Consider the following 15,365-nt stretch of genomic DNA (forward strand, 5'->3'; position numbering starts at 1 on the left):
GAAAGATAAAGCATTAATATTTAATGTTAGTGGGTTAAATCTGTGTTAACCTTAGTAGGTAATGACCTGTAAGTTCAAATGTTATTATAACAAAAAGTAAAGAGAAGTTTTCATAGATTTGTCTCAGATTATGCCCCTCATCTTTCCTCATGTCTCCCCCGACTGACTAGCAGACAGAATAGGATTCTGAATACTGATAGGTATAGCAGCTCATAAAGTATCTAGTTTCCTACAGAAATTGCAGTTTATTTTTTTTTCTTATTTTCTTTGCATGTTATATGTTTGCTCCAGCATATTCCTATTAAGCTTTGCTAATTTACCACTGATTTTATAGTTTTAAACCTGTTTTTCAATCAAGTATTTCCTAAGGATCTATTGTGCAAATAAAAGTCTATCAGAAAGATAATTAAAGCCACTAAAAAGCTATGATGATAGTGTCACAAGAATTGGGAAAATCATATCCAAATTGTTTTAAAACACAGCTGGTCATTGTTTGAAGTATAATTTATTTCATGGTTTCAGAGGAGGTTGCAATAGCATGATTTCAAAATATATGTACAGCAAGAGTTATCGGGCAGCATTTTATAGCTCCAGTCTTGTATTAAAACACTGGGAGCTCAATTAATTTGCCTGGATGTGAGCATTAGTACCACCATCCGAGGCCCCAGGTGTCTTACTCAGGTCCCTGAGGAGCACCATGTCCTCCTCATGCAGCGGCTGGAGGGATGGGAGGACGCGCCAGGCCGTGCCAGGGGCTGCAGCTGCCTCCCTGCCAGCGGGTGACTCTCAGCTTATCCCCCGCAGCCCCTCGCTGCATTGCCTGGGCGTCTGCTGCCTGCTACCAGAGCTCAGACCCCCTCAGAGGGAGCAGCTGGGTTCCCCGTGAAATGCTGTCCGTGTCCCAGGTGCGTGCGGCGCTGGCAGGTCCACAGCAGAGATGTACTGCTCCGCGGCAGCAGCGAGGCTGCAAGTGGGGTATCGAGGAGCGGCTGAAAAGACACTAAATTGATACGGCTGAACAGCTGAATCCTGCCCCGAGTGCGTGTGCAGACAGATAGACCCTACTCATTAATTCAATCTGCTTTTCAATGTAGAAAACCCTGTGTAACTCACTGATTATACCTCTGTGTTAACTTAGGATTCCTGTAAACTAATTTCATTTCTGAGAACTCAGAGGGCTTTTGACAATGACTTTTTGCAGTATGGAATTATTAAAAAATCAAGCTACAGAAATTTGCAGGGTTTATTTCCATGTCCCGAAAGCAGACTCACCTGTACTTAAACTGCTCCTGACAGATGTTTGGTTTTGTAATTCTTCAAATGTTGGAGGGCTGCAGTTCCCATAGACTACCTATTCTATTAGAAAGCTAAATCTCTCCTGTTACAATTTAAGCCCATTACTTATGCTATTAAGAGCAAGCAAAAAACCGCTAACAATTTATTCCTTTCTTCTTTGAACCGACAGTTAATACTTGAAAATCTTTCCTCGTAAATTACATTTTCCAGATGTTTTATTCTCTTCAGCTGGTCACATCTTTCAATACAGCAAAAATGTTTAGTGCACAAAAGATTTTCTCCTCCAGTCCCCTATCCCACTAAAGACCTTTGTGGTGGTGTTGGTGAGCATTGAATCAGAGATCATCTACATTTGAGGTACGTGCTCTTAGTCTGCCTTTGCTTTTGAGGGGAATATTCACTGAGATTCATTTCTGAGCCCCCTTCAAACTTCTCATAGCAATAATTTCCAGTGTGCTGGGCCTGGATTGTCCGAGAGGCCATCTTTTTCCTCTGGTAGTAATGTTGCAGTCGGAGTTTATGCCTTGGCTGTGATTTAGCTGGGACTGGGTGACATTTTGTTTAAAACTGTTAGTTCTGGAGGTGCTCTAAGTCATAGTGCAGTCAGGGAGCAGCAGGCTGAAACACAAGACCTTTGTAAATGCTAAGTAGGTCACCAACAATTTACTGGGTTTAACCTGGCTCTCTTCAATGTATATAAAAGATAACTTGCCTATACTCTTGTTGACTTGTCTACACGGTTAGACAACAAATGAGTTAGGAATTTAATCAAAAATGCTCTTCCAATTAAATAAATAGATACTAGTTCACTATCCACAGAAAACATAGAATTGTTTTGGTTGGAAAAGACCTTTAAGACCATTGAGTCCAACCGTTAACCTAGCATTGCCAAGTCCACCACTAAACCATGTCCCTAAGCACCACATCTACGTGTCTTTTCAATACCTCCAGGGATGGTGACTCAACCACTTCCCTGGGCAGCATGTTCACCTTTCAGTGAAGAAATTTTTCTTAATATCCAATCTAAACCTCCCCTGGCACAACTTGAGGCCATTTCCTCTTGTCCTCTCACTTGTTACTTGGGAGAAGAGACCAACACCCACCTGGCTACAGCCTCCTTTCAGGTAGTTGTAGGGAGCAAGAGGCAGCAGAGGCAGCAGGAGGAGCTCAGAAGTCAAATACTGCCCCATTTTATCAGGTCCTGCAGAAAATTCTTCTGCTTGTGCTTCCCTGGGGGTGGGAGACACAGGAGCTTCGGTACGGGTGAGTCTCAGTAATATACTATAGCTTCATCTGGACAGAGACGGGGTCACACTCTCATTAATGGGATGAGCTTCCCTGGCTTCGGGGGGCATATACTGATTTATAGCAGCCAACTGCCTGTGTCTTGGTGAGCAGAAAACCATTTTGAAGAATTCTGCACAAGCCTTTCACAGTTACTCTTTTTTAATGTCTCTTCCTATTTCCATCACTGGATCTTAATGCAGAGAGTAGAAGAAAATATTGGTAGGACATGACTTTAAGAGCACACAAATTGAGGGGGGATCTGGGCTGCAGGAGTATGTTTGGATCTCGGCTGCAGGGATATGTTTGTCACTACTTTTAAAGTGATCAGATTTTTTCACTACTTCTAAATGGGACAGGTTTCAGATTATGGTGTCACTTTAACAGTTAAACGAGAGATGTGTGATTGGTGATCGGGTGAAGTATTGAATTAATTTGGTGAGCCTGGAATATATAAATCACAAGAAAAATAGACACTTAAAAATAGTTTGTCAAATTATGGATGAAAATCAGATGAAAGAAATAAAAAATAGAAACAGAACAGCCTTTGGGATGTCAGTGGGATCCATCAAGTCTAATCATTATACAGCTCTGGCATTTTGATTCAGTGTAGGGGGGTGCCCAAGCACTTCTGGTGGTGGCTTTGCTGAATAAATGTCAATTTAATGCTGTTTTTCCTGTTTTTGTGAAAAACTCCTGTAGGGTCCTCTCATCAGCTAACTGGTTTTATTACGTCCCCACTGCCTCTAGTCAAGCATAAATGTTATTTCTATTGTAGTTGCTTTCGTGTCTTGTTTCTTTTCATTGATGACGTCAGGATTTTTAGCCACTGAAGGTCTAAGACTAGCTATTTTTGAGCCATGAACTATTGGTATCTTTGATGCTTCTTGCAAATCACATCCCTGGGTGCATGTCACTGAATTCAACATGCATATAGTTATGACAGTTACTTTAAAATTATTAGTTCCACTTTAAATGTGATCCATGGATAATGCAGCCCAGTGAGTGCACAGGAAATAGGTTCAGCTCTGCTGCTTTGTCATGAGCACCAACAAATAAAAAAGCTTGTGTGTGTGTATGTGTGTGTGTGTGTGTGTGAACACTTGTCACTTTTCAATTTGTAGGGTATATGTCTGACCCTGATTGCATGCTATATTTTAAGCTTATGTCTTCATTTAAACATGCTTCACACAAAATAGGGAGAAAATATTTTGCGTGAATGTTAGTTAATTTGGAAAACTGTTGTCACCTAATAATGAACTAGTCAAAGTAATGCAGTTCATTATTCTGTTCTAAACTCTGTAAGTGTCCATAGTAACTTACAATGTGGCATACGAAGAACACAATCCCTGCATTCACTAGGACATCACAGTCTAAATGCATGACCAGGCATATTATAATGAACTTTCCTTCTACATTTATTTCACTGATGCTTAATTACCAATGTATTTATTACATTAAAAAAAATAAATAAAATAAAGAATTGCATTAGAGATGGGCAAAACCAGGAGGGGGCCTCTTTCACTGACCTTCCGTTATAATTATTATTTCATTTGGGGTCAGAATAGGAAGTTTTCAATGGGGTAGAGCAGCTTTCTCTAGGATATGGCATGAAGAGTGGAGTGAGTTTCAGACCTGGTTGGAGGAGTTACAGGCTGACCTTCTTCATACTTTTTTTTTTTTTTATAATTATTATTTTTTTTTAATGGCTTTTGCTAAGGCAAGGTGCAGACATGGCCATGCTTCCGTTCCCCTGACTCTTCTCTGCGTAGATCCCTGTAGGGCACTGTGAAAAGGTTGAACTGTAAAGCTCTGGGGCTGTGTCCGTCTGTGAGTCATGGTGGGAGCAGAAGCTCCATATTTAGACAAATACCAGGTTAGAATGTTTAGGTTTTTCACAGGGAGGTCAGCTCACACAGTTCTGCTAATAGTCAACAGAAGCTAAGGTGAACTTGCAATGAAAAGTCTCTCCTTATGCCCAAAGAGTGAACCTGGACAATGTGACAGAGCAGCCATGTGTTCTAATTTGCAGTCTTGTGCTCTCACCTGTAGATAATACTTTCTTAGCATAAGAGAGTAAGTTTTTAAATAATGAGAAAGCAGCATTTCTTTGAATAACTTTGATTTAGTTAAAGTCAGGTTCTTATAATTTTTTATGTTGGGGTTTTTGCACATAAAATATAAATGAAAGCAGCTATTAAGATTCCGCCTTTTTGTGCATCATAAATTGCTTCTATTTTTAAATAATCATTTGTTAATGTATCACATGGTTCCTTTTCATTAAATAACATTTTAAATATGTAAAAGACATATTCATTAATATTTTTGGGGAAAAAACCTAAACCAATGGATGTGGCTCCCTATGAATATTTATATTTGTTTTATCTCCTGTTTCATGTAAAGAATTAGTTATATTAAAATGATGTTTTTTCTCATTTTTTAAATTATTTTTCTCTTTTAATCTTCCGTTATGTTAAAGCAATTCAAATACACTTAGTGTTTGTCCCATTCCCCTGTTCTTCTTGGCACTAAGGTTCCCACTCCAAAGAGCCAACAAGCTGCAACCATCTACGTAAATTTTCAGTCACCACTCACTGTATATCCCACTTACAACTTTGTCTAGTATCCATCCTTTGCACTTTCTTTCTTTATGGTAGCAGAAGTCATCAAACCCGGGCTCCTTGTCAGCCATTTGTCCTCACTGTGCACAGCCCCTTCCACTGGCTTTATGCCCATTTGTGTCATGGGAATCTTCCCCCAGGACCTTCACCCCTTGGCATTTGTTTCTGATGTCTACATTGCTGAAATTCCAGGAAATTTTTAATTTCTTCAGTTTTTTTTTTCTCTCAGTCGGCCTGTGTGTAACTGGTGGTTTTCAAATCACTCCCTGTCTCTCCTCACATCCCACCTTATTATCCAGACAAGTGTGCTCTTTTCTATTTGGCCTGTGACCCCAGTCCTCTTTGTAATATAAGGATTAAATCCTATTCTCTAAATTTCATCATTTTTCTACATTCAGTCATTCTGCATGAAATTGATCCATTATAATAGCATTTGGCTTTACAATGATTTACTGTGCATTGTTTTTGTTGCACACGCGTAGGTTTTAATCAGCTCTCTGCTGTTGATAAGTTCTATTCCAGACAGAACATTTTGTTAGAAGACATATGATTTGTTAATCAGGGAAGGTACATATTCATTGTGGAGAGACTAAAACATACTTTTTATCAAGCTGAAGGTGAGTCTACTAAGGGATAGCTCTGTTACTTATTCTTCTGGAGTTGTATAGTTATGTTTGTACCTCTGAACTAAAAAAAACAAAAGGTTATTTTTTTGAGACAGTAGCAGTCTGGGATGCTTAATACCTGGATTCTTATCCCTCCCCTGCCACCAGCCTTGCGGTATCCTTTATCAAGCCATTGTCTCTCTGCATGCTTTGGTTTAGTCTCTGTAAAAGGAAATCCATCATTTCAAATTGCTTGAGATCTGCTGAGAACAACAGCTGCGTAAGAACACAACGCTGTTGTACCAGTTTTTCAGTCATCATCTTGGTAACATAGTTGTGTCATACCTACCATCCTCACTGAATGAAATCACTTTAACTGTGCTCTTCACACTTGTTTATTCTTCAGAGGCAGTGCACCAGACCAAGAATGCATGAGAGTTAGCTCCAGCCTGTGTTTTGTTTGAATTCCAATGTAATTAAATGGCAATTTATCAAACCAAGTGAGGAAAATGGAGTAACAGGTATATTTGTGATACAACACAACCAATGGAAATACTACTCCCAGAGTGCAGAGCTGTTAGCGCATGGCCACTTGTAATGACTATTTTAGTAGTGACATTAGGTAGGAGAGAAGAGGATGGAAGATTTTGACGTCTCAGGCAAAGATTAAAGTATTAAAACAAGTATATTTCTTTTCTCAAAAAAACCCAAACCCCAAAACATTGCATATGTAAAAGACAAAATTGGTAAATTTAGAATCCTGGTTTTGAAATTCCTGTGTTGAGAATTATGAATAGCTGTAGCTTGTTTTTACTTTTGTCTTCCACCCACTATTAAATTCTCGGCAGGAAGAAGTTTCCTCAGCCCACACAGGCACAACAGTTATTGCCATCAGCAAAGGGTAGTTCTTCAGACAAGGACCAGGTTAGAAGATCTGGGTTTCTACAATGGAGAATAGGGTGGTTTTGATGACTGTGGAGCTGAATTTCTACTGAGTCTTAATTGCTGTCAGATAATCGCTGGTGTTGAACACCTCAATGCATTAGATGCATGCCTCAGGGCAGGGTATTTGCAGAATGGCCATAGGTGAGGAAGGAGGGACATTGGTGCCAGGTGTTGCTGCACGGAATGCCTCTTAAGGGATCTTTTTTTTGAACTCAGGGTCCTGCTGTATGGTGGAGTTGCCTTTGCTGGAAGAAAATGCCAAAAAGTCACCATGATATGCTGGAGGCAAAAGCATGAGATAGAGTCTTAGTAACACAAACATATGAAACAGAAGACCACTGTTTGAACCTGATTCTTGAGCACATGAGATATCAGACATAATGGTTTATATCTTCTATAAAATGGATTGTAAAATATTAGCTAATGAAAAAGCTTAGCCTTTCATATTCAGGCTGATCGTACCAAAATGGCTTTTTAAGCTACTTTGTAGTAGAGATCAGGTAATTCTCCTTTTTCCTTTCTCCCAGTCTATTAGCAGCCTGTCAGGCTCAGATTCTGCCCCACCAAAGTGTTTAACACTGCAGTGATATGTTTTTGATATACATGTCTGAATTTGCCCTCTAGGGTATTATAGCCTGACTGCAACCAAGGATTTTAACTATTAATTGAGCTTTGTGTCTTCTATGCACTAACCTTTCATCTTTGCTCTGAAAATCTGACACAAATTGTCAAATGTTGTTGTCTCATTAAAGTAAATGCTTAAATCACCAGAGATCATAATAGTTTCCATAATCATTTTCTTGCAAATGAGCTATACTTATTAATTCTCTTCTTTTACAAAGAATCACAGAATGACTGAGGTGAGAAGGGACCTCTGTAGACCATCCAGTCCAATCCCCTGCTCAAGCAGGGTCATTCACACCAGGTCGCTCAGGGTTGTGTCCAGTCAAGGTTTGAATATCTCCAAGGATGGAGACTCCACAGCCTCTCTGGGCAACCTGTGCCAGTGTTTGACTACCATCAAAGATGTAAGTTCTTATCATAGGCGCACAATGCATTCTTAAGCACGTTTCTTGCCTATTCTACATTTCAAGAGGTCCAGCAACACAATGGAAATTATGAATGTGATTAGAGTTTGTTGGAGTTTTCATTCAAAATTCTTTTCATAAAAATAATTATTTCACTTTTGCTTTCCTAATGTTTTAGACTACTTTAACATTTTTCAGTTTTAGAAAACAAAACATATATTCTTTGTGTTGTTCTGTCCTGTACAGTAAAGTAGAAGAAGGAAAAGGAGAGAGAGGAAGAAGGAAAGTCACAGGAACAGCCTTCACATAAATATATTTGGCTTGATTTTTTTAAAAAAGCTAAATGGCAAAAAGAAGCATATTTTTCAATATTTGTCTTCTTAGTTCCATTCTGATATTTGTCTTCCTTTGTAATGTGCAGATTGAAATTACCAAATCACAAGAAAGTAGTCTGCAGATGGGAGAAACAGAAAGAAATGCAACATTGTGCTTTCCTATATCCTTCCAATAAACAAGACTTTTTTAAAAGGTGGAATAACCACTTGGATTTGAATGACTGAGGATGTAAATGGATCTTGTAGACATCAGAGACAGACAGTGTACCATGACAGAATTTTGTGTCTAAATGTACACATTAAATGATTCCAAATTATTAATACTACTATGTTGAAGTCTCACGGTTTCCAAACACTACTTGCATGGTTTCTCCATCATCACAGAGAGGGGTGGAAGTCGTCTCATTTTGCCACCACTCTTTTTAAGTGAGGTCTATCCCCTCTGCTTTGTGAAGTGCTGGAGCAGATCAGAGACGCAGTGTTTAAACTCAGGGGGAACTCAGGGAAAGAGTGGTTGTGCTGGGATGGGATGTAGCAGAAAGGAGCAGGTCTTGGGGCCCCCAGTGCAGCCCTCCATTTTCTCCTCCAGCATAAGATAAGGGCTCCTGGGACACACTCTCTAGTGATGTTGATTTGGTTGGAGAGAAGAGACTGAATTTTGGCAACTTCTGAATAATTATGAGATCTGACGCATATGTGTATTATCGTATATTCTTATGCATATGAGCAGTAATACAAAAAACTTCTTATATTGTTCTATTGAATTCTGTGAAAAATAACAAATGAATAAACAAACAGTTGTTTCTGACCCATATTTAAAGGGAGGTAATTATTTATAAAAATGTTTCAAGCTCTGAAAAGAAGATTTTTCCAGTTCATAGGAACATTTTTTAAATCCAGTTAGACAACAGACCCACCTTGTGCCAAATCCAGTCTGTGATGATTGCAAGTTCCCATCAGCTGTTCAGAAACTGTGCTTTATATTCACAGAATCACAGAAGGGCAGGGGTAGGAAGGGGCCTCTGGAGATCATCTAGTCCAACACCCCTGCTAAAGCAGGAACACCTACAGCAGGTTGCACAGGACCACATCCAGGCAGGTTTTGAATATCTCCAGAGAAGGAGACTCCACAACCTTTCTGGGCAGCCTGTTCCAGTGCTCAGTCACCCTCAAAGTGAAGAAGTTGAGATGGAACTTCCTGTGTTCCAGTTTGCACCCGTTCCCCTTGTCCTGTCACTGGGCACCACTGAAAAGAGCCTGGCTCCATCCTCTCGACACCCGCCCTTTAGATATTTATAAGTGTTGATGAGATCCCCTCTCAGTCTTCTCTTCTCCAGGCTAAACAGATCCAGCTCTCTCAGCCTTTCCTCATACGAGAGATGCTCCAGTACCCTCATCATCCTCGTAACCCTCCACTGGACTCTCTTCAGTAGTTCCCTGTCTGTCTTGAACTGGGGAGCCCAGAACTGGACACAGTACCAGAAGAAGGCTTCCTGAGAAACCTTGGTTGAATATCGTGTAGTTTTGTTTACTGCATTACTTTCTTTTGAAACCTCTTCTATTTCCAAATTTTGACAATTCTGTATGGAATGTCTATAATGTAGAAAGCATTTCTGCTGTCCTCCATAAGGAACATCTTTGCAAAGATCCATACAGCTTTTCTGCTGTTGTCCCTCTTGAGTTATCCTTTTGCTTTTTGATTATTGACCCTGAAGCTCATTGCTTCTCATGTTCCTGACAAAGGCTTATTATTAGTTTTTATTTCTTCAGCTATGCTTCTCAGAAATTTTTCTGTATGCTTTATTACGATAGTCTTTTTAAGATAATTGACTAGATTTGATGCTTGTAACATCTACCTATTGACAGATTCAGTACTAAAATTGGGAGAAGATTCAGATCACAAGCCACAGAAGTTCTCATGGAATTGCATTTAGAACTGAAATACTCTGAATGTTCGCTGTAATTCTCTCTGGTGTAACGTCAGTTGTGATGCCCAGTTACCCTGATTTAATTCTGTCTTATGTAGGGAGTGCATGTTTTAGCATTGTCTCTGCAATTTTGTTTAAGTCTTTCAGATTTTTCTGAGCTACAGAAATTAAATATGAAAACAGAAAGTAAACATGAAATGTTAAAGAATGTAAGATTCATGTTCATCACCAGGGTCTGAAATTAAGCTTTGTGGAGCCAGACAAGCAGATTATTGGCTACTTAAGACTTAAAGTACAATTGGATTTAATGTTTGTCAGGGATGAAATATTACTGTATTTGCCTTGTGGGTCTTTTTTCATGTGGAGCACTGTGTGGTAGGTTGTCTTTGTCAGCTGAGTTCATAGTCCTCACTTTCCAATAATGCCTACGGACAACTTCACATTCTCGGGCATTTATTGCATGCATAGCTGTGATGACGTCGATATTAGTAAACCAGAGACTCTGGACATTAACCCAAGAGTGCAAGTACATATGTATACATATTCCTATACTACACAAGTATAAACATTACTACTAAAGACTTTGCAGATATTATATGTTCTGGGTAAATGTAGAACTCTTTCATTGGTGTCAAAAGTGGTAGGTTAAGAATCAGAAATTGTAAGAATTACTATCTATGGTGTTGTGGTTTAACACAGTAGGCAGCTAAAAGAACTACACAGCTGTTTGCTCATCCTCCCCCACTGCAGTGGGATGGGGGAGAATTGAAGAAAAGTAAAACTTGTGGTTTGAGATAAAAACGGTTTACTAGGAAAGGGAAGGAAGACAATAATGATAATAATGCTAAAAGATATACAGAACAAGTGATGCACAGCACAATTGCTCACCACCCACAGAGACCAATGCTCAGCTAGTTCCCAAGCCGTGGCCTCCCCGGCCTACTCCCCCCAGCTTATATACTGAGCATGATGTCATGTGGTATGGAATAGCCCTTTGGCCAGTTTGGGTCAGCTGTCTTGAACTATGTCCCCTCCCAGCTTCTTGTGCACCTCTGCAGAAGGCTCCTGCCTCCTCGCTGGCAGAGAAAGCTAGCAAGTCCTTGACTTAATTGTAAACACTGCTTAGCAACAACTAAAACATCCGTGTGTTATCAACATTATTTTCATCCTAAATCCAAACCGTAGCACTACACCAGCTACTAGGAAGAAAATTAACTTTATCCCAGCAGAAACTAGGGCATATGGATACTCCTCTTTCATATTTTATATCCAAAAACTCAGAGAAGGATTTCACCAAACATGATACCTATTATGGAGCATATCAACTTTACCAGTGACTGTTGAAATAAAATATAAAGCTCTTATCTGATCTTTCTGAATAGTGCCTCACTCAGTAATCCTATATCTCCAAACAGTTCAACTTCTGTAACCACTGGAGCCTGATCTTGTTTTGCAGACAGCTTCTACTCCATGCTGGCCATTGCTGTGATGGCATAGCATTATTTGCAGGTTCATTTTCTGCTTTCGAAAAGGAAGTGGTGGTAACAGCAGTTTATGTTTTTTGAAGCCATAGGTAAGGTATATGCTGCCAAAATTTGGTTTCCTGAGTTTACTGGAGAAAATTTCACAGTCCTGGATCCAATCTGCAGGCCACCAGCTGGACACACTTTAATTAATCAGTGGGAAATTATATGTTTAAAATCAGGCTATATTAAACTAATTTATTACAAATTACATTAATTTGTTTATGGTAAATGTTTCTTTGGCTCTGCCATTGTAGTTGTTTCCTTTTTCCCTTGTTTGGTGCACCACAGGAAATAAACACCTGCTTTAGCCGTTGTTTATCCTGTTCTGAAACAGGAAACAGAGGAGGAAACTTCTCAGCGGTCATTTCCGCTCTGTTTTCCAGATCTTTCATTAGTACTACCAAGCTTTTCCATATGGATAACAAAGAAATTGAGGTAGATTATTAATATGATTTTGAAATTCCACATGAAAAAGAATCAATTGTTAATACTACTTGAATGCTGCAAAAATGAATTAAGAAGTGTGTGAGACGTTCAAATAGTCTTAAATGTGATATAACGTCCTATTTAGAGCAAAACCTGGATAAGCCCAGACTGTAAATCTACATAAAATGTCCATTGCTCAGCATCACGAGACTCTAAAATGACTTCTATTGCAAAAGGGAATAAAAGAAAATTCTATCCTTGTGCAAATTTTTTTAATTGATTTTTATTTCCATGCACAGATCTCAAGCGGCCCTGTCATGAATCTGCAACACTTAATTTGAATGGAGAAATCGGACAGCTATGTCAGTTGTCTGTTATGGGTCAATCTTGAACAGCTACTGAATATTCAGCAAGCAGTGATATCTAATATAGTATGACAGAAATATTTTCTCTGTGTATATCCACAGTCTATCTGAAGTAACTACTAAATGCTTATTATATTTTTACAGAACTCATTCTCTGAGACAAATCTGCAAATCTAATTTATCTAATCCATTATATTTTTAATCTTTTTACTACAAATGGATCTATATAAAAAAAAAGTACTAAATATATTAGTGAGCTAGATTATTCAGTTAATACTTCCGCTACCGACTGATTTTGAAAGATAGTATTAAATTTTCAAAGACCAGATATTTGCATTCCTTTTTTATATTTTGAAAAGAATATTTGCTTGTTAAAACAGATGTTACTGATCAGGACACAGTGATCATAACAACTCGGTATTTGATTTTTGATTATTTGCTTTTTTTTTTTTTTTGTTTAGTAAAACCTTCTCATTTTGTTTTGTTATGTCATTTCAGAATGAGTGGGGAATATTTCATCTGACTTTTAGATAAAGTTAGGCATCTTATTTGAGCCGATAATTTAGTTAGAGTTTAAGCTACCCATCTAGCCAACCCCCTTTAACAAAAAAGTGAGCTTCCTTAGAGACTGAATTCATTCCATAATGGAATCAAAGTCAAGTAGGATAAATCTTCTTTTCCATATACCTGTGTCTCTTCATTGATAGTAGAGGTAGCCTGAATGACTTGCTTTAGTACTTCACTTTTATGTGACTAAAATCAGAGGGAAGAAGCCCACTCTAAGATTCTGCCCATCATCTGAGATGTCCAGATCATATCCTTGACTATTTTCTAATTTCATTCCCCCCCCCACACACACACCCTTCCTCTCATTTTTGTGACCCTATGTACAGCAGTGATATACAATTGTCCTTTTCCTGTTCCCTGCTTTCTAGGCCACCATCTTCTTAATCTCTCTGCTATTTTTCATGTAGCTGAAGGACAAGACTGCAGATTTTTTGTATCGACTTTTTAAAAAAATCCAATAACTAACTCAAATAATAGTTTATGTCTCAAAATCTAAGTTTGGCTGCTTTTTGAAATGGAAAGATCTAAAATATTTCTCCAGAAAATGTTCAGTAGCATAACCTAGGTCTCCAGGAGTTAAAGAATCAACCTTCAGACTGGTTATAAAGGGCCACTATTTTATATAAACTTGTCTCAGAGGGTATGTTTTGCTCATACTGCCAGTTGTGAAATAAGTATCTGTTGATTTCTTTAATTGCGAAAAGCGGAGATCTAATTATAAAGAGGTAACCAAATTCTGCATATTAAAATCTATCATACATTGTATCATGAGTAATGCTTAATTTGAAAAAGACTGATTATATTATGCTGTGATTAATAACACTGATCTATTTTAGTTTATAGAAGTACTTATTCTCTTAATTATATGTGGTTAAGATATATTTATCACAAACTTTTTTTCTGTGGTTTGTTTTTTTTTAAAAACTCATGGAATTCTTTGTTTTTATGAATTTGTGTTCATAAGCACAAAGAGTATCTTTAGAGCGGGATTTGATGAAAAATAGGAATGGCAGTGAAGGTCCTTTTTCCTTTCTTACTTCTATGAAGGTAAAAAGTTAAGAAAAGATACAGAAGGAGAAAGAGGAAAAATCGAAATGCGGTGCATATTTTCGCCATTACAGAGACCCATCTTGGTTAGAAGTGCTTTGAAAAGAGCTGGTAAAAGTTACATAAATCTTTGCCTGCAGATGTGCATTTGGGAACTGCCTCTGGCAAGACATACAGACAAATCGTACTCTGCTACACCCAGCTGTCTCTTTCCTTGTGTTTATTTGGTCATAACCAAGGCAACGCTGGTCACACTGGAACTGGCCAGTACAATTCTGCTTATGTTTTCTGTGAAACTCCCATATACATGGTCTTTTCATGCTGCCTACAGGAACTGCTGAACTGGTGAGAGCATTTATCTTCAAGAGAGGGCAGCCAGCTTTCTGGTAAGGCTGCTAATAGAAGGAATTGATTTCATAGTCAGAGCTAAATGGCACCTCTCTGGCAACAGACACGTTGAGTCACATCTGCTACGCATGAACCTCTATGCTGTTCTCTTGGAAACTCTCCTGTACAGGAGACTCTCCTGTCTGCCTCTCAGAGCCTCTTTGAACAGCTTCAGTCAGGTTTTCCAGCTACTGAATGTCTGCAGTGCCTATTCTGACACTTATTTTTGATGGTTTCCACATACCCTGCCTTCAGATCAGTATCTTCACTATATCCCGTAGACTGAGCGGGATGTCATAAACCACTATAAACTCCACAATGTAAATAAATTGACATGAGAAGAACGCATTTACCTCCTATGCAGCTTTGTAACTCACTGCAGGTACCAACTGATTTCTCCAAACTTTTTGGAACAACTTTCTCTCATCAAGATACTGCTTGTGCAAGGTGAGGCAATAGCTGCTTTCAAAATTTAATGGGCACAGGCACATTAAAAAGAATGAAATGAGTTGCTGACAAGGTTGAAAAAGCAATTAGTAAAGGAGAATCCTGTAAACTGACCTGAACAGGCAAATCATCCCTCACATGTGCCTCCTATATGAAAGGTAAAAAATCACAGAATTTTGTCACTTAACATGATTTCTCCTCTAGACAGAAGATAATTAATCATCCTCTTGCCCTTTATTAGGTAGATGGGGCTGTGAATGAAATTGCATGCTCATTAAAGTAATCAGATCTTGAAAAAAACTCCACTTAAGAAATTATGTGGATCAGTATATAGCTTTACTTTTCAGATACGAAATGAAGCACAGTCTAAGAAATTGCAGGGTAATTAGCACCTGTCTTCTCTTTCCCTCCACTCAGTAACTCTGGTCTTTGTCTTATCTCTGTTTTCCTCATGTAATGGAGCTCCTCTGATCTTCCCAGAGAGATCTGTCAAACCGTTCCATATTCATTTTTTGACATGAATGTCAAATTATTTTTCCCAGGAGTACAAATAGTGAT

The sequence above is a fragment of the Balearica regulorum genome, chromosome 3, assembly GCF_011004875.1.
Source record: "Balearica regulorum gibbericeps isolate bBalReg1 chromosome 3, bBalReg1.pri, whole genome shotgun sequence".
NCBI classification, from domain to species: domain Eukaryota; kingdom Metazoa; phylum Chordata; class Aves; order Gruiformes; family Gruidae; genus Balearica; species Balearica regulorum.